This window comes from Apium graveolens, chromosome 6, assembly GCF_009905375.1.
Source record: "Apium graveolens cultivar Ventura chromosome 6, ASM990537v1, whole genome shotgun sequence".
Taxonomy (NCBI): domain Eukaryota; kingdom Viridiplantae; phylum Streptophyta; class Magnoliopsida; order Apiales; family Apiaceae; genus Apium; species Apium graveolens.
The window spans coordinates 229,734,133-229,754,490 of record NC_133652.1 but is presented as its reverse complement, the minus strand read 5'-3'; positions in this window follow the sequence as shown (position 1 = coordinate 229,754,490).

Below are 20,358 nucleotides of genomic sequence, written 5' to 3'. Positions count from 1 at the left end.
TTTTTAAATACTTGTATTTGATTACTTTGTATTCTGATGTCTACACTACTTTCATTCCGCACCATTGCTAAATCAAACACAGTTATATATTTATAGCAGAACTATTCTTAAAATTAAAAAGAAGCCAGAATTACATTCAACCCTCCTTCTGTAATTCTTGTTTAGAATGTTTGGGAATAACAATTGGTATCAGAGCAAGCTCTTGAAGAACAAAGAGTTTAAAGATCACAACAACTAACAAGATGAGCAGAAAAGATGTTGAAGTAAAGATTTCATTTCTGGACAAAGACAACTATCACCATTGGAAGGTGAAGATGCACCTGCATCTCCTATCTCAAGATGAAGCATATGTGGACTGCATTGAGAAAGGTCCACATGTTCCTATGAGAGCTGCTACAGGAAATTAAGCATTTATCCCAAAGCCTAGAGTAGAGTGGTCTGATCCAGATATTTAACAAGTTTATAAGGATAAGAAGGCCATGAACATTTTGTTTAACGGTGTTGATGGTGACATGTTTGACAACATCATAAACTGCAAAACTGCCAAAGAGGTCTGGGATACAATTTAATATATATGTGATGGTACTGAGCAGGTAAGGGAAAACAAAATGCAACTCTTGATTCAGCAATATGAGCATTTTCATAGTGAAGAAAGTGAGTCACTCACTAACATATTTAGTAGATTTCAAAAGCTACTAAATGCTTTAAAGTTGCATGGACGAGTCTACCAAACAAAGGACTCAAACCTCAAATTCCTTCGATCTCTACCAAAGGAATGGAAGCCTATAACAGTCTCATTAAGAAACTCTCAAGGCTACAAGGAATTCACCTTGGATAGAGTGTATGGAATTCCAAAGACCTATGAGCTTGAAATAGAGCAAGATGAGAAGCTGGAGAAAGGAAGAAAGAAAGGAGGATCCATTGCATTGGTTGATGAGCAAGGAAAGGAGAAGGAGATAATGGTTGAAGCTGTTGAATGTGCACCAAACCCTAGAGTTTGTGAAGGCAAGGGAAAAGGGCTAGTAGCTGAACATGAAGATCATCTTAGTCAAGATGACATGAAAGACATAGATGAGCATCTGGCTTTTCTATCTAGGAGGTTTGCCAAGCTCAAATTCAAGAAGAATTTTGGAGCAGCCAAGTCAAACAGAAACATGGTTGATAAGTCTAAATTCAAATGTTTCAAGTGTGCCTAGGCAGGTCATTTTTCTAGTGAATGCAGAAAGTCTAATTTTGGTAAAAAGAAGTTTGAGCATGTTGATTATAAGCAGAAATATTTTGAGTTTCTCAAACAAAAGGAAAGGGCTTTCATCACATAAGAAAATGACTAGGCTGCAGATGGATTAGAAGATGATGAAGATACAAGCTATGTCAATCCGACACTTATGGCCAAGTCAGATGAAACAGAAGTAAGTTCATCAAGTAATCAGGTAATCACCACTAATCTAGCACATTTATCTAAAGATGAGTATAATGATGCTATAAATGACTTGTCCACTGAGTTATATCATCTGCGTGTCACACTCAAATCTCTCACTAAAGAAAACACTAAAATTAAAGAGAATAATTTGTTTTTAAGTGAAAGAAATAATGTGCTAGAGACTCAATTTGTTAAGTTTGAAAAATTGAAGATAGAGTGCAAGATTGCCAAAGATGAATTGACTGAATCCTTAAAGAAAGAGGATATTTTAAGAAAGCAGCTTGAACGAGAACAAGAAGTAATTAATGCATGGAAATCATCTAGAGATGTCCATGCTCAAATTACTAAAGTTCAAGGTATAGAATCCTTCTATGATGAAGCCTAGAAAAAGAGCAAGGAGAAACTAGATTCAAATTTGGTAGAAGGAATTTCAACGGATGTGGGTTCTACGGATGATGAATGTTATCCATCGAATGACAAAAAGGATTATTCGTCGAAAGACAAGGAATCACATCCGTTAAGTGAAAGAAAGCCAGTTAGCAAAGCCAAACTAGCTGAGCTAAATGAGAAATATGGATCAGTTTCTAAGAACTTTGTTCCAGGAGAAACAAGTCGAGTGAAACAGAACAAGAGATTCAATGTAGGGCATCTTTCTATTCAGCAATTAAATGACAGATTGGAGAAAATTGAGGTGAAAGCAGAGTCTAAAAGGAAAAACAATAGGAATGGGAAAGTAGGAATCAACAAACATAACAACTACACACCTGATAAATACACACCTAGAAAAATTTGTGTTAAGTGTGGTAATGTTAATCATTTGTCTGTTAATTGCAAACTTGCTATGCCTGCTCTCATGTATGCACCTCCTTCATTTCCCAGTACGCCTACAATGCTTGTGAATGTTATGCCTGCACATAATTTGAATGCACAGTTTGCTAATATGCCATTTGCACAAAGTGGTAACTATGTTGCATTTAGTATGCCACAAATGTCATTTAGCATGCCATACTGGAATAACTTGTTTGCACAAAATATGTATTTCCATGTTAACCAGCCTGTGCATGATAACTCTGCAATGATGAATGGTTTTAAGGGTTCTACTCAATTGACTAAGGATGAATTTCAAATGCCTAAGTCAAATGAGGACAAGCCTAAGAAACTTAAGAAAAAGGCTAAAAAAACAGGACCCAAGGAAACTTGGGTACCAAAATCAACTTGATTTGATTTTATTGTGTGCAGGGAAACAAAAAGAATCTTTGGTATTTGGATAGTGGGTGCTCAAGGCACATGACTGGAGTTTCTACCCTGCTCACTGAGTTCAAAGAGAGAGCTAGCGCAAGTATTACTTTTGGAGATGACAGCAAGGGTTATATTGTAGGATATGGCTTGATTTCAAAAGATAATGTCATCATTGAGGAAGTTGCCCTAGTGGATGGACTCAAGCAAAATTTGTTGAGTATCAGTCAGCTTTTTGATAATGGCAACTCAGTAGCATTTAATTTTGAAGCCTGTGTTGTGACCAACAAGAAAAGCAACAAAGTGGTTCTCACTGGAGTGAGAAAAGGAAATGTGTTTTAGCTGACTTCAACTCATCAAATGCAGAATCTGTTACTTGTCTATTTAGTAAGGAAAGTCAAGATGAAAGTTGGCTATGGCACAAGAAGCCGTCCCACCCTAACTTCAAGACTATGAATGAGTTAGTCAGGAAAGATTTGGTAAGAGGTATTCCTCAAGTGGAATTCTCAAAGGATGGAATGTGTGATGCATGTCAGAAAAGAAAGCAGATCAAGGCATCATTCATTGAAGAACCTTTGCAACTACTGCACATGGACTTATTTGGACTAGTCAATGTATTTCCCATCTCAAGGAAAAGATACTGTCTAGAAAGAAACCCAACTTCTAATCAAAGATCCACAAACTCAGGGGGAGTTTCTTCTAATCAAAACTCTGTCACACATCAAGAAAACAATGAGGCCTCTTCATCTAGAGCTAATCTACCTCAACAGAGAAAATGGACTAGAGATCACCCCTTTGAACTAATTATTGGAGATGCATCTTCAAGAGTGCAAATAAGGAAATCAATTCGAGAGGAATGTCTATATAGCAGCTTTCTATCTCTGGAAGAACCTAAAAAGGTAGAGGAAGCTCAGTTGGATCCTGATTGGTTTTTAGCTATGTAGGAGGAGCTAAACCAATTTTTAAGGAATAAAGTATGGAAGCTGGTACCCAAGCCTAAAGGAAAAAATCCAAGTGGGTATTCAGAAATAAGATGGATGAAAATGGCATAGTGGTAAGGAACAAAGCTAGATTGATTGCTAAGGGCTACTGTCAACAAGAAGGAATAGATATTTATGAAAATTTTGCTCTTGTTACAAGACTTGAAGCCATCAGAATTTTCTTAGCCTATACAACCCATGCCAATTTCAAGATCTATCAAATGGATGTCAAAAGTGCCTTTATGAATGGAGATTTGGAGGAGGAAGTCTATGTCAGTCAGCCTCCTGGTTTTGAAGATCCAAATTTTTCAGAATGTGTCTACTATCTTTTGAAAGCACTTTATGGATTGAAGCAAGCACCCAGAGCCTGGTATGATACTTTGTCAAAGTTTCTCTTAGAAAATCACTTCACAAGAGGTACTGTTGACAAAACTTTATTCTTTATAAATGTTAATGGCTCTAGTATACTTCTTCAAATTTATGTAGATGATATTATATTTGGCTCTACAGATGAAAAACTTTGCAAAAAGTTTGCCAAATTGATGCAAAGTAAATATGAAATGAGCGTGATGGGAGAACTAACTTACTTTCTTGGTTTACAAGTTATGCAAGTTAGTGATGGAATATTCATTAGTCAAACCAAATATATTTATGATCTGTTAAAGAAGTTTGACTTAATGGATTGCACATCTGTAAAAACTCCCATGGCCACTACAACTAAGCTTGAATTAAATACTACTGAAAAGTCTGTGGACATTTCAATTTATAGAGGCATGGTTGACTCACTTTTATATTTAGTTGCTAGTAGGCCAGATATAATGTTTGCTACCTGTCTCTGTGCTAAATTTCAGGATGATCCTAGAGAATCTCATGTAGTAGCTATTAAGAGAATTTTTAGATATATCAAAGGAACACTAAAACTTCGCATTTGGTATTCTAGAGATTCTGGTTTTGATCTAACTGGTTATTCAGATGCATACTATGCAGGTTGTAAAATTGATAGAAAAAGTACAACAGGAACCTGTCAATTTCTAGGAAATAAACTAGTATCCTGGTTCAGTAAAAAGCAAAATTCAGTCTCTACTTTAACAGCTGAGGCTGAATATATTGCTTTTGGTAGTTGTTGTGCACAAATTTTATGGATGAAAAATCATGTGTTGGACTACAGTCTACAGGTGAATAAGATTCCTATTTTCTGTGACAACACAAGTGCCATTGTAATTACTGAAAATCCAGTACAACATTCAAGGACCAAGCACATTAACATCAAGTACCATTTTATTAGAGAACATATCATGAATGGTGTTGTGGAACTTCATTTTGTTTCAAGAGGAAAACAACTTGCAGACATCTTTACCGAGCTACTTGATGAATCCACCTTTACTAGGTTGGTGAGTGAGGTAGCAAAAACCCCCTTTCTGCAACTAACTTCAATCATAGCAATGGCACCGGTGGTCAAAATCATGTCATCAACTAGGTCCGTCTATGAAAAGAACAACTTCGTGGCTCTGGTGAACAAGCAAATTCCAGCATCTGAAGATTATCACAAAATGATGGACTTCATACTGAAATGTAAACTGAGTTATGCCATGCTTGAGGCTCCAACCATCTACTGTGAAGTTGTGGAGGAAATTTGGACTACATGAGTGTTCAACCCAAAGGACAAAACTATTACCTTCAATCTCAAAGGATATTCCCCTTGTTGACATGCCAATCATGGAACAGCCTCAGGTAAGTGAGGTAAACACTTGTATCCCTGCTACTTCTCTATCACCAATTTCTTTTCCAACAACTGTGGCTATGGAATATGTTGCAATGACCAAACAGGTGCCTACCCAAGCCACAAAATCAAAAATTTCCAAATCCAAAACAAAGAAAACCCACTATAGTTTCTCTCAAAAGAAACTAGTTTCAAAATCTACTAAAAAACAAGAGGGGAGTGTGAAGGGAAGTGAGCTTGGTGAGGGACAGGGTGAAAATCAAAGAAATCCTAAGAATAAGGATGGAGAGGTGAGTGCAACCCAGCCTAGCCACACTGCAGTTTCCCAACAAACTGTAGTGCTTAATAAGGATATAAGCTCATTGCTAGTTGAATCCTCCCAAAAGGATGTGACTATTGAACAAAGCTCTCAGCCAAGAGCACATGCCAAGAGGGTTAGGGACACAAGCTCACCCAAAACATATGCCACAAAGAAGAAATCCAAAACACTTGGGGATACACAGGGTGCACACACTGTACAAACTACAGTCAAAGACTTAGTTACAGCACCTTATCAAAGTCATATTGATATGGCTCCTGTAAATATGGAGTCACAACCAAATCTTTAGTAATAGAAGCACCTCACACACAAAACTCACCCACAAATTCTCTGGATGTGGACATGATTCACACATCAATTCCCTATTTTCCATATTTAACTCTCATGGAGAAGCCAAAATCTACAGCAAGTGAGCATCATCTTTTAGATGATTTGTTGGATCAATTGCCATTCCTTTCTGATTGTACTGAGAAATCTGTGCAAAATCTCAAATCAATCACCACAGATTCTACAGTTGTATCCACTCCAAACTCTGTCATTTCTACTATCTCGACGGATATTATTCATCCATCGACTAGTGATTCTATCTCGACGGATGTGCTTAACAGCAGTCATCCGTTGAAACTCTTAAGTACTACCTCGACGGATATCTCTCATCCGTTGACAATCATTGCACAACTTGAAATCTCAAATGTTGTCACAAGTGAAGATGATTTAGTAGTTGTACAATCACTCTTAGGATTGAGGGAAGGGAGTGAACAGAGTGAGAGGCTGAGTTGCTATCAGGTAAAAGGAGAGGAAAAGAGTGAAAAAATGCAAGCTATTTCTTCCAACTTGGAAAAAGTGAGTGAGTAGAGTCCCACCTTAGTAGGTGAAGGTGAGGGTGTGAGGGTGAGAAGCCAAGGGGAGCCCTTGATGCAAGAAAAGAGAGATCATGAGAGTAAAGCTGGTACAGAAGAATGGGAAGAGCCCATTGTAAATGAGGTAAGGGATGTCAAAGAGGCTGAAAAGAAACAACTATTTTAACAAGATTATCAAGTTGTCTCAGACTCTATTTCTTATGAAGCTGAGTGTAAAGCCTGGGAAAATTACGTCTGTATTATACTATATTTATAATAATTATGTGTGTTAATGTGTCATTTACATGTAATTATTTATAAAACCCTAATTGCTGCGTGTTACGTGTATTCTATATCGTCCAGGTATTTTCAGGGTATTTTACATATATTTTATTTTGTATTTATAGCTTTCATATCAAAAGTTATACGACCCGAATCATGATTTTATGGCTAATATTTCAAATAAAATAATGGGCCTTATTTTTATCAGATGGCTTGTACCATCGCATTATTCTGAACATCTAGGTATTTTATAAATTTTCTCGTTTCGCGAAAAATGACTTTTTCGGGCCCCATTGGGTGTTAGAAACCCCACAAAAATCACATTTTTATTTTTATAAAATTATAGGACTTTCATTTATACCATTTCTTTGTATTTTTGCATTATTCACAATTTTTGGGAAATTTTGGCATGTATATTGTATATATAAAATATTTATAAATTAAATTTTAATACTAAAAAATTATAAATTTAGGGGTCAATTAATTTTAAAAGATATAGAATTAGGGCCTTAATTTTAATTAGGAGTATTAATTTTACTACTATAAATAGCCTAATAATTATTAATTAATTAATTAAAATTCAGTAAAATCACAAAATTCTCTGCAATCGGGTCGGGAAGAACCAATTCGGGTCAGGAATTCAATCCGTGATTTTGGACATATTACAGCATCAAATCAAGCGATTTCAGTATCCAAATCGAAGGTTTTCATCTGTTCTTTCTGTTTCTATCATTAATTTCACGTTTTAATGCATCATTTTTGATTTTCGATTTCTAGGGTTTATATTCAAATTAGGACTTTTTGATTGTAGGGTTATTATGATGTTTTGATGATTGATATAGCATCCTGATATGATTTACATTCGATTCATGATGTTTAATTGTACAAACGATTCCTGTATAGTAATATTCGATTATTAGGGTTTATGCTTAATTTTCAAATCATAACTTCGTGATTTCTGTGAATATTCGGTTCTTGAAATGTTAGGGCTTTGATTATACATGTTCTTAGCTTTAATTTGCACTATATAACATAGAATTTTATGTTCAGATTCGTGATTTCGATATTTGGCTGGAGTTGATGTCGATTGTGATCGTAGAAGATGGTGTAGGGGTTGTTTATGTTGGTTTTAGCCTGAATCAGAAGGGTGAAGTGATTTGGAATGATTAGGACTCACAAACCGTACCAAAAGATGTTATTTTGGGAACGAATTGGACTTGCCGGAATCCTGGCCGGTCGCCGGATTCTGGCAAGTTCCGGCTAGTTCATCCCCAACCCGGGATGTTCTTGGTGACCCGGTTGTAACCCGATTTGCAACCCGGGTTTAATCTATTTTTGTCAGAATTGATTTTCTGACAAATGTTTTTGGAAATTATTTTATTTTATTTTAATTATAAAATCAGTTTTATTTATTTTATAAATTGATTATTTAATTATTTAATTAATTGATTTATATTTTAAATAATTCTGAAATATTTTCCAAAAATCAGATTTAATTATTTTCTTAATTATTTATTATTTATTAATTATTTAAAAATGATAAATTATTTTGATAATTAATCAAATATTTTCAATAAATCATAATAAATTCATTTTAATTCTAAAAATTATAGAAAAATCAATTTTAATTCTGATTTTTCCTAAATAATTATTTAAAATTATTTTAGGGATTCATAATTAGTAATAATTATTTATATTGAATAATAAATTGATTTATCTGTGTTTAATTGATATTAATTAGACCATTTGTCCGATTCGAGCAAAACGAAAGCCCTTTGACTCAGAAAAATGAATTATTTTCATTAAAAATAATATTAAAACTTAATTACTTCTAGAAATTAGTTGACTCTTGATATTTATTTGATTATAAGCCGAATCGTGTGCATAGATGAGCTTGATAAATCCCAAAAAATAGGAAACGAGTCAGATAATGATCAGTTAAGCGAACAACGAGTCAATTTTGGTTCTAAAAATTATTTTAAACATAAAAATGATTATGTGGCTTATGTGCTTATATGTATTATGTGGTTAATCGAGTCTTGCTTGCTAATAAATAATATATGAGTCAATAATACGCGCATGGGTATACAATAGGAACGACGTGAAGTCGGTTTGAGACGCAATTGAAGTACGAAATGACTAATTCAGTCTATTTCTTTGATAGAAGCCAAGCCAGCATGGCGGATTGAGCCGGTGATAGATGAAGGTGAAATATTTGGAGTAAATCACGTGGAAGGCAAGTTTTCCCCCTATTCTAATTTCAGAATAGTGACATTTCTTCAGATTCTTATCACACTTGCACTCGTTGATTCTTATTCATAAACACTAATACACAATTTCTATTCTTTTGTTCATATTTCATTTCGATTCTTGATTTCTCCTTTCCCTTTGAATCTCTCATTCATATTCCAATTGTTACACATACACATTGGTATATTCCGATGATTGGAATATATCAAAGCATACCAATTATTCTGGTTGCTACTCCATGGACTGGATAGTGATGTTGGGATTAAGTTTTACTTGATCCTAAGGACTGGGACTTAACCAGATCCTTGAGATAGGCCGTAGATCCTGGGTGCCCGACTAGATCTATATAGTGCGATATAGATCTACACTGTATCCTGGCTGATCAACAGGGTATAGATGCAAACTTGTGTCCAGTTTAGTTCATTTGTATTTTCCAGTTGTGGCCTTCTTTCTATTCTTGCGGGGTTATATCTTTGCAGATATACCCAGAGTACCGATTCATTTAAACTGCTTTAACATTGTTCATATTTTGCGGACATGTTGAGCAATTTTGGCTCACCCCTTTTTGTTGTTATTGACCTTATTATTTTCAGTTAAGAAGGAATATGAAACCCATCGGGGCTCGAGTGGTAAAGAAGTGAGTCAAGCCGTGAGACCCTCTCATACCCAAGGTGTTGATCCCAATTCAGGAAGAAAGCTTTGAGTTGCCTGAACATGTAGAGTGTAGATAGTTAGTGTCTGTGTTTGAATAAAGATGAACTTAGTTTAAAACTGGTTAGACAATGGTTTGTAATAAAGAGAGTTTGTAAGATTTTAAATTTGGTTTGTAATAAAGTAGTTAGTGGATCTTGTTTTCATACTTCAACCTAAAAAGATCTTGATTAGTATTAAAAAGGGGTTTAGATATATTTTATTATTATTGTTATTCAGGTTTTACAGGTTTGGAGTTAGCTAGTAACCCCCAGACTTATACCCCGGGTCTGGAGGGCATTACACTGAGGAATTTACTCACCCTGTTCTAGCTTATCAAGTTTTAGCTGAACAGGATAATGTGGCTGCTGAGAGAATTCTGAACTTGGTGTACACAACTGCCTCTATGTAAAGGGCCAAGGATGAAATCACAGCCATGCCCCCCACAGCTGGTGATGATGTTGATTATCCAACTGGTGGTTCTGAGGATATATTTGGGGATGAAGATGATGATGAAGGAGATTTCATGCACATAGGGGAGAAGCATGCCCTAGCTCAAGAACAAACACTCCATCTTGGATATTTTCCAAACAATGTGATGAGCACCATTTAAAATCTACTCTCTTTCACATCATTCAACAAACTCAGACAGCCCTTCAAGCCACTACAAATGCCAACACCAAGAGACATCTTCAAGCACACCTAACATCTCTTAAACTGCACCAAATTCAATCTCTTAAGCACAATCAGGATGTCACTGAGCTCAAGACAGAAATTGGTCAAGTCAAAAAGGATATTACTGCAAGATTTGAGGCTACCTTTCCTAACACAACTGTTAGTGTATACTGAAAATATTTATTTGAAGTATGTACATTTATTTCTGGCCAGTTTATTTGAGAATCATTTGAATGTTTACATGTTGTCTAATATTATATTGTGAACAATCTAGTATCAAATGGGATACAGAATATTAGATTGTTAAATACGGTTATATAATATAATAAGGTTCACAGCACATGTGGTGTTGGACAATCCACTGGTATGGTTGTAGTATTATTTAGATTAGTTTATATTGACTAATAAATAATACTAGTATACTTTGTGTATATTGAACATGATCAAATTTAGAATTGTTCCCTTAATAGTGATTAAGAAGGAGAACTAAGATTCTATGTTATTATTAATGCTTAGGTTCTTAATCCGGAAATAGTAATTGACACGTGTATATTATTTACATGCTTTGATTTATATATGAAATAATTCTTTTGAATTATATCATTATATTTAGGGTGATGGAATTATATACATGGTGGATATTATTTATTGAAGGAATCCATGTCCTGATAATATTCGGGTTAATGATGTCCCCTTGAAAGCTCAAAAAGATTTAATTATGTGAAACCCTGCAGGTGGAATTTATTATGGAATAATTAAATAAAGGTTGAGTGGATGATCAAGGATAAAAGATATTAATTAAATAAATTATCAGTAATTTATTTAATTAATGGACATATGATATTTTAAACATGGGGAATTTAATAAGCAAATAATATTGGAACCAAATTAATTAAATTACGGTATTAGGAAAGGTAGTGCAAATATTAATTCTTTAGTGAATTGAATTAATATTTAATTACATTGGGCTAGGCTCAAGTTGTAATTAGAAGGCCCAACCTAATTATCCATGGTCCCTATTGTAGCCTATATATATTCTTATTCTCTTCTTGCTTGGATATTGGGTGAAAACATATTGTAGCCACCAAGGAGCAAGAAGAGAGGATAACTTGAGAAGACGGAGGCCACACTTCGCTCAAGGGAATTTGGGAATACAATAGAAGAGCGTGGAATCAACCATTAACAAGGTAATCCTCTTTTCATAATCTTTATCGTAAAATTTAGTAACACCCTAAGTCCGTGATTCCCAACAATTGGTATTAAGAGCCTGGTAATGGGTTCTACGTTTTATGATATAATGTCCATGTCGCAATTATATATGCGTGTATATAGTGTTTTGCTTGTATTGGTTTTGATGCAGGTTGTTAATCCACTATTATGGCCATGTATATTTTAATTATGTGTTTGGATCCCACGTGGTTTAATCCTGGTTAATTTTTGTTTTGGTTTCCACGTGGTTTAATCGTGGTTTTAATTTACACGAGGGTTGATCGTGTTAGAATAGATTTTACAAAATTAGTTTTGTATTAGATCTATTTTTTTTGTAATTGTTCCGGGTATTTTGTCATAGTTATGTGCGATCGGAAATCAATTCCGGTAGTTTTTTGTTCCGCTGTGCGATTACAAGGGGCTGTTGTTGATGTTTGGATCGAACAAAATCAAAACAAAACTCACAGAAAAGCAACAGGCGCGCGCGCTGCGGCAGCTGGGATTGCTGGGGCTGCTGGGGCAGCTGGGGCTGCTGGGGCTGCTGCGGCAGCTGGGACTGCTGGGGCTGCTGGGGCTGCGGCGACAGCGGGGGCAGCAGGGGCAGCTGGGGCTGCTGGGGCTGCTGGGGCTGCTGGAGCTGCTGGGGGCGGCGGGGGCGCGCTTGGGGCAGATTTTTTTTGAGAGCTGGATTTTTTTTCAAGGGCCATAATAGTGAAATTTTTTTTTTAATTTTTTCCATTAAATTTTAATTATTGCTTTAATTTATTGATTATGTGTGTCGTTAATTATGTGTGTAATTCTTTTAAAATTGCATGTTTAACTTAATTAGGACGGCATGGACATAAAATTTATTTATTGCTTTAATTAAATGTTATATGTTGCTAAAATTATGTGTGTATTTTGAATGCATGATTAGACATAATTATAACAACATAGGGCCCCATTTAATTTTAAAATTCCTCAATTTTAATAAAAAAATATTCTAAGTGGGAGAGGGAATTAATATGAAATTAAATCCCATGGTCTCCATTATTGGTTGTAGGTAATTTAACATAAAGACGAATATAAATTATATATACGTCACCCATCGTGGCATGTAATTTGTGGTGTCTAGAATGTTATAGAAATTACTAGAACAAACTTCTTAAATTAATAAATTTTGAAAGGAATAAATACGGATTTTCTTTATTTCTGATTTGGGGCGATTTTATCAAAAACGGGTTCATCGAACTTGTAAGGCTGTGGGTTTTAAGCGAGACCGATGTGACTCCTCCACTACCTGGAATCAAACCATTGATGAATATTGAATTGAAGTATTCTATTCAAGGCAAAATTACGAATATTGGAAGGTATACACGCCACCCATCGTGGCGTACCAAGTTCCATAGATTTCGAATAATTTAAGATTTGATGATGGTATACACTTAGCTATGAAAAATAATATAGTCCACCCCAACGTGGCATATTGTTTAGTAATAGGACCGAAGTAACATTTAAACAAAATTAGGTGGTATACATGTCACACATCGTGGCGTACCAGAAGCTTATGGTGTTTATATGTTAGTGCATTAAATTTTAATAATTGTTAGAGGAATCAATAGATCTTAATAATTAATGAACCCTTATTTATGTGATGTTTTTATGCATGATTCTCAGGATAAAATGGGTTTTAATCCATTATTCACCATACTTAAGGATAACAAACTTACCGGACCTAACTATATTGAATGGAAACGAAATTTGGACATTATGTTGACTGCTGAGGAGTACAAGTTTTGCACTTATGAACCCAAGCCTGAACAGCCTGCTGTTGATGCTCCTGAAGATGAGAAAGAGTATTATAAACGGTGGATTAAGGCTGATGAAATGTCGCGTGTTTTGCAGCATCAGCATCAGTCTATGGCCACTGCTTCGGATATGCTCTTTAATCTCAAGGAACTTTTTGGAGATCAGAATAGGGCTGCTAGGCAAGTATCCATGAAGGCTTTAATGAACACTCAGATGGCTGAAGGCACACCTGTAAGGGATCATGTTCTCAAGATGATGTCTCATTTGAATGAGATAGAGATCCTTGGTGCTGAACTTGACGGGGAAACCCAGATTGACATTATCCTTACGAGCTTGTCCAAGAGTTTTGAGCAGTTTCGCTTGAATTACAACATGAACAAGAGGCAGTATAGTCTCGCGGAACTGCTGACAGAACTTCAGGCAGCTGAAGGATTATTTCGGCAGAGTGTTCAAGTGAATGTGGCTGAGAAATGTTCTTCCTCTAAGCTGAAAGGTATTAAGAAGAAGAAAAAGGCTCAGACACAGAAAGCTGTGAAGGCAGTGGGAGTTCAGGGTGGTGTGAAAAAGCCTAAGGGAAAGTGCTTCAGATGCAAACAGACAGGTCACTGGAAATAGGATTGTCATCTTCCTAAGAAGACAAACAATACTGGTATGTCTCTTTCTCTAGTTACAGAAACATTTATAGCAGCTATATCTACGAGCACTTGGTGTGTAGATACAGGAGCCACTGATCATGTTTGTAATTCTATGCAAGGGTTCCAACTATCCAGAATGCTTAGAGATGATGAGATATACGTGTTCATGGGAGATGCTACGAAAGTAACAGTAGTTGCAGTAGGAATTATTCATTTATCTTTTGGTTCCGATAGGATTTTGGTTTTGAACAATTGTCTTTATGTACCTTCTTTTAGAAGGAATTTAAATTTGGTTTCTAAACTTGCTTTGGATGGTTATAATGTTTGTTTGGATCGTAATGTTTCTATTATGATGAATAAACGAATTATATGTTCTGGTACATTGCAAGACAATTTGTATATAATTAATCCTAGTCAACCTGCACTACAACTGTAATTTAGGGAATTGAACAACACATCTTCTAACTCTACTAAAAGAAAGGAACCTTCTAGTTTAAACCAAACATATCTTTGGCACTTGAGATTAGGTCATATTAACTTGAGGAGGATTCAAAGACTGGTAGTAGACGGGCCTTTAAGCTCATTGGCAGTGGAGCCATTTCCAGTTTGTGAATCCTGCTTGGAAGGTAAAATGACTAATAGGCCTTTCAAGGCAAAAGGGAATAGAGCCAAACAACTGTTAGAATTGGTTCACTCTGATTTATGTGGACCCATGAATATCCAAGCAAGAGGTGGTTATGAATATTTCGTCACTTTCATTGATGATTATTCTAGATATGGTTACGTTTATTTGTTGCACCATAAGTCTGAGTGCTTTGATAAGTTCAAAGAGTACAAAGCTAAAACGGAGAAGCGACTTAATAAAAGTATCAAGTCACTACGATTAGATCGTGGTGGCGAATACTTGCTTGGAGAATTTAGGGAATATTTATCAGAAAATAGGATAGAATCCCAGTTAACTACACCAGGCACACCCCAGCAGAACGGTGTAGCAGAGAGAAGGAACCAGACTCTTTTAGAGAGTGTTAGATCGATGATGAGTTATTCGGATTTACCCAAGTCGTTTTGGGGACATGCCTTAGAGACATCGGCTTATCTTCTGAACTTAGTACCTTCTAAGTCGGTTCCTAAAACCCCCTTAGAATTGTGGACCGGGGATAAACCGAGTCTAAGATATATTCGAATATGGGGTTTTCCAGCACATGTGCTGAACAAGAACGCGACTAAGTTAGAATCTCGTACAGAAGTAAGGTTGTTTGTAGGCTACCCCATGGGAACGAAAGGATATTTATTTTATAGTCCGAAGAATCGGGATGTCATTGTTAGCACCAATGCAAGATTCTTAGAGGAGGAATATATAATGAATCACAAACCCATGAGTAGTGTCGTTTTAGAGGAACTAGTGGGAGGGACAAATAATACCCATGAAGCTGTAGTACAAGTAGAACAACCACAACATAATGTACAACCTGTCACTAATACCGCACCAGTGCCTCGTCGAAGTGGGAGGGTTGTTCAACAGCCTGATAGATTCATGTTTTTGGGTGAGTCTTCAGACTTGGTCTCTGGTGAACATGATGATGATCCCCGTACATACGAAGAGGCAGCACAAGACAAAGATGCAGATCTTTGGCAAAAGGCGATGGAATCTGAGATAGAATCAATGTATTCTAATCAGGTCTGGGAGCTCGTGGAACCACCCAAAGGTATAAAACCTATTGGATGTAAGTGGATCTACAAGAAAAAGAGGGGATTAGATAAAAAGGTGAAAGCCTGGAAAGCAAGACTTGTTGTGAAAGGGTATACTCAGAAAGAAGGTATCGATTATGAGGAAACCTTTTCACCGGTAGTCATGCTTAAGTCAGTCCGTATTCTTTTATCTATAGCAGCTCATCTTGATTATGAGATTTGGCAAATGGATGTCAAGATAGCTTTTCTTAATGGAAGTCTTGAATAAACCATCTATATGCAGCAACCAAAAGGATTCATTAAGGAAGGCCAAGAGCATCTGGCATGTAAGCTTAAGAGGTCTATTTATGGACTTAAACAAGCTTCTAGAGACTGGAATATTCGTTTTGATCAGGCAGTCCAGTCATATAGATTTGATCAAAGTCCAAGCGAATCGTGCGTGTATAAGAGAAGTGAAGGTAATGCAGTGGTTTTTCTAGTACTATATGTAGATGATATTTTACTCATTGGAAACAATGTTGAGATGTTGTCATCAGTAAAGGCATGGTTGTTCAAACAATTTGACATGAAGGACTTAGGTGAAGCGGCATACATCCTTGGGATCAAAGTTATAAGGGATCGCAAGAAAAGGATGTTGGCTTTATCTCAAGATCCCTACATTGATGAAGTATTAGCTCATTTTAATATGCAGAACTCCAAGAAAGGTTTTCTACCTTTTAAGCATGGAGTTGCTCTATCTAAGAAGCAGTGTCCTTCGACACCTAAGGATATAGAGAGCATGAAAGCAGTTCCTTATGCTTCAGCATGTGGAAGCTTAATGTATGCTATGTTATGTACGAGGCCTGACATCTGCTTTGCTTTAGGCATGGTTAGTAGATATCAGTCGAACCCAGGTCAGGAACATTGGAGTGCAGTAAAAACTATACTCAAGTACCTGAGAAGGACTAAGGAGTATATGTTAATTTACAAGGCCTCAGATTTATTTCCTTTGGGATATACTGATTCAGATTTCCAATCAGATAGGGATAAGAGGAAATCAACCTCGGGATATGTTTTTGCTTTGGGAGGTGGAGCCGTTATATGGAGGAGTGTAAAGCAGAAATGCATTGCAGACTCCACCATGGAGGCCGAGTACGTGGCGGCCTCTGAGGCTGCCAAGGAGGCTGTATGGTTCAGGAACTTCCTTTTGGACTTAGATGTGGTACCTAATTTGCCTAGGAGCTTGACGGTGTATTGTGATAACACTGGTGCTATGGCAAATTCAAAGGAACCGCGAGACCACAAAGCAGCTAAACATATTGAACGTAAGTATCATCTCATACGAGGAATCGTAAAGCGAGGGGATATAGTTGTGGCTCACATATCATCAGAAGACAACCGAGCAGATCCTTTCACAAAGAGCTTGCCAACCAAGGTTTTTGACAAGCATGTGGAAGCGGTAGGAGTCAGATGGATGGACACATAGATTTTTATGTAATAGTGGATTAAATAAACACTGATGTACACATAGAATATTTTGAGTATAAGTGGGAGATTGTTAGTGTATACTGAAAATATTTATTTGAAGTATGTACATTTATTTCTGGCCAGTTTATTTGAGAATCATTTGAATGTTTACATGTTGTCTAATATTATATATTGTGAACAATCTAGTATCAAATAGGATACAGAATATTAGATTGTTAAATACAGTTATATAATATAATAAGGTTCACAGCACAGGTGGTATTGGACAATCCATTGGTATGGTTGTAGTATTATTTAGATTAGTTTATATTGACTAATAAATAATACTAGTATACTTTGTGTATATTGAACAGGATCAAATTTAGAATTGTTCCCTTAATACTGATTAAGAAGGAGAACTAAGATTCTATGTTATTATTAATGCTTAGGTTCTTAATCCGGAAATAGTAATTGACACGTGTATATTATTTACATGCTTTGATTTATATATGAAATAATTCTTTTGAATTATATCATTATATTTTGGGTGATGGAATTATATACATGGTGGATATTATTTATTGAAGGAATCCATGTCTTGATAATATTCAGGTTAATGATGTCTCCTTGAAAGCTCAAAAAGATTTAATTATGTGAAACCCTGCAGGTGGAATTTATTCTGGCATAATTAAATAAAGGTTGAGTGGATGATCAAGGATAAAAGATATTAATTAAATAAATTATCAGTAATTTATTTAATTAATGGACATATGATATTTTAAACATGGGGAATTTAATAAGCAAATAATATTGGAACCGAATTAATTAAATTACGGTATTAGGAAAGGTAGTGCAAATATTAATTCTTTAGTGGATTGAATTAATATTTAATTACATTGGGCTAGGCTCAAGATGTAATTAGAAGGCCCAACCTAATTATCCATGGTCCCTATTGTAGCCTATATATATTCGTATTCTCTTCTTGCTTGGATATTGGGTGAAAACATATTGTAGCCACCAAGGAACAAGAAGAGAGGATAACTTGAGAAGACGGAGGCCACACTTCGCTCAAGGGAATTTGGGAATACAATAGAAGAGCCAGGAATCCACCATTAACAAGGTAATCCTCTTTTCATAATCTTTATCGTAAAATGTAGTAACACCCTAAGTCCGTGGTTCCCAACAACAACAATGCTAGATATCAACAGACAGCTTAGGAAAAACTCTGATCTAGCCAGTAAAGTGGACTCCTTAGACATCGGGCTCAAGACCCTGGAAACATCTATTACTCAAATTCACATCCATCAAGCTCAAAAAACTCTGTTACTTCATAAACAGGTGGTTACACAAACCTCAACCTCCACTCAACTTGATGCTAACAAAAAGGTGGAGAAAGACTCTACTATTCTAGTTAGCCAGAGGGAGTCAACAAGTGAGGGGGAGAAAGTTCTCAACATACAAGTTAGAAAGGTGATTGTTCCAACAATTGCTTTCACTAAGCCACCAGCCTTCGACAGCATTGATCTGATCAAGATAGAAGCAGCTAAGTTGGAGTCAATTGATAAATTGAAAAAGCTTGATGTAGCAGTAGTTGAGTTAGAGCTGAATGAAAAATGGAAGAAGCTTGATGAAAACATCAAGAAGAAGTTTGGTCCAATTGGGAAGCAAGATAAGGTCTTTTCTCACTTCTCTGAATTGAGACAAATTTCAGCAGATGAACTGAGCTTAGGGAACATGGAAAGAGGTCAACCCTCATCTATCAAATCTCTAAAGGCCAGTGTGATTTTTAAACCCAAGAGAAATTATCCAAAGAATTCAAACAACAATCCATTGGACCTATCCTATGAAACCCCTAAGCCAGATGAAAAGAAGCTGCTTGGAAGGTCTATTTCTTTATCCAAAGATCCCAGAGACACAGTGTCAAAGAACAGAATTGCTAAGATCTACATGAATGGTAAATTAATATGTATAGTGGCTGGACATCCACAGTTTGCAGAAGCTAAGAAAGAAGAAAAGGTGAGGCTTAAACAACAACAAAAGCAAGCTGCTTTAGAAGCCAATAACCTAGCCAAAAAACCTGCAACCACAGAAGCTGCATTACATGCTGTGACAACTGAGAATCTGATTGAGGAAAAGCAAGAAAAACCAAAGCAGACTAAGAGAAAATTTAGGTACAAGCTACCAGCCAAGAGGAAGTTGGATTTCAATGATGATAAGGAAGAATACATGCAATCCCAATCTACAACTTCAAGTCTACCAACCATACCTACATTGGAGGAGGCTGAATTCAAGGTTGATCCTAACATAACTTTCTATGGTGAACCTGTAATTCCCAAGGATGAACCCATATATTAGGACATGTTGCCGCTTCCTGATCTAAACATTCCAATCATATCCAAGCTAAAGAAGACAAAGAAAGAGCAGTCAAAATGATCAAGCCTGCCAAACTTCAATCCAAGTCAGTGGCCAAACCTAAACCTATTATCAACAAAGGAGATCAACTTTTCATCTGTGACATCAAAGAATTCTCAGACATAAATCTTTATCTGGAAGAAATAGATGAATTTAGAGATATTGATGCTTACAGACATCTTCCAGAAAGATTATTCTTCAGGTACAACGGTGGAAGAGAGCTGACATGGCCCCTTCACAGAATTCTCAATGAAGGCTATTTTACTTTGGTAACTATCTTCTCCTCAATCAAGAAAAACTTTGGATTCAACATAGTTTCCAAGAAAATGGTACTAAACAAGATTGAGTAGATAAGAAATAGCTAGAGAGGACCAAATGCGCTCCCAATGGTATTGACAATTCCATTTACTGTAGATAGGGTGCATCTAAGGCCTTACTGGATAATGGAGTTCAAAGATGAAAAATGCATCAGAAGATTCTTCAGATTGGAAGATCATCTAAAGATTTCAAGCAAGGAAACTTTCATGGAGATACAAATTTGCTAACATATGTCTGGCATTAGCGGCTAAATTCGCTAACATCGATTCGCGGTACATGCTATAAATTTGTCGACAATTGTGGGGGTAGTTCTAATTCGTAGGCCAGCTTCTTTTTTCCTTTTCAACATCTCAATGGTCCAATGAGCTTTTGGGCACACTTTTCTTTCCTTCCAAACCTCTTCATCATTTTTTGGTAACCTCCATAAACTGCAACTGGTCATTTCACGTT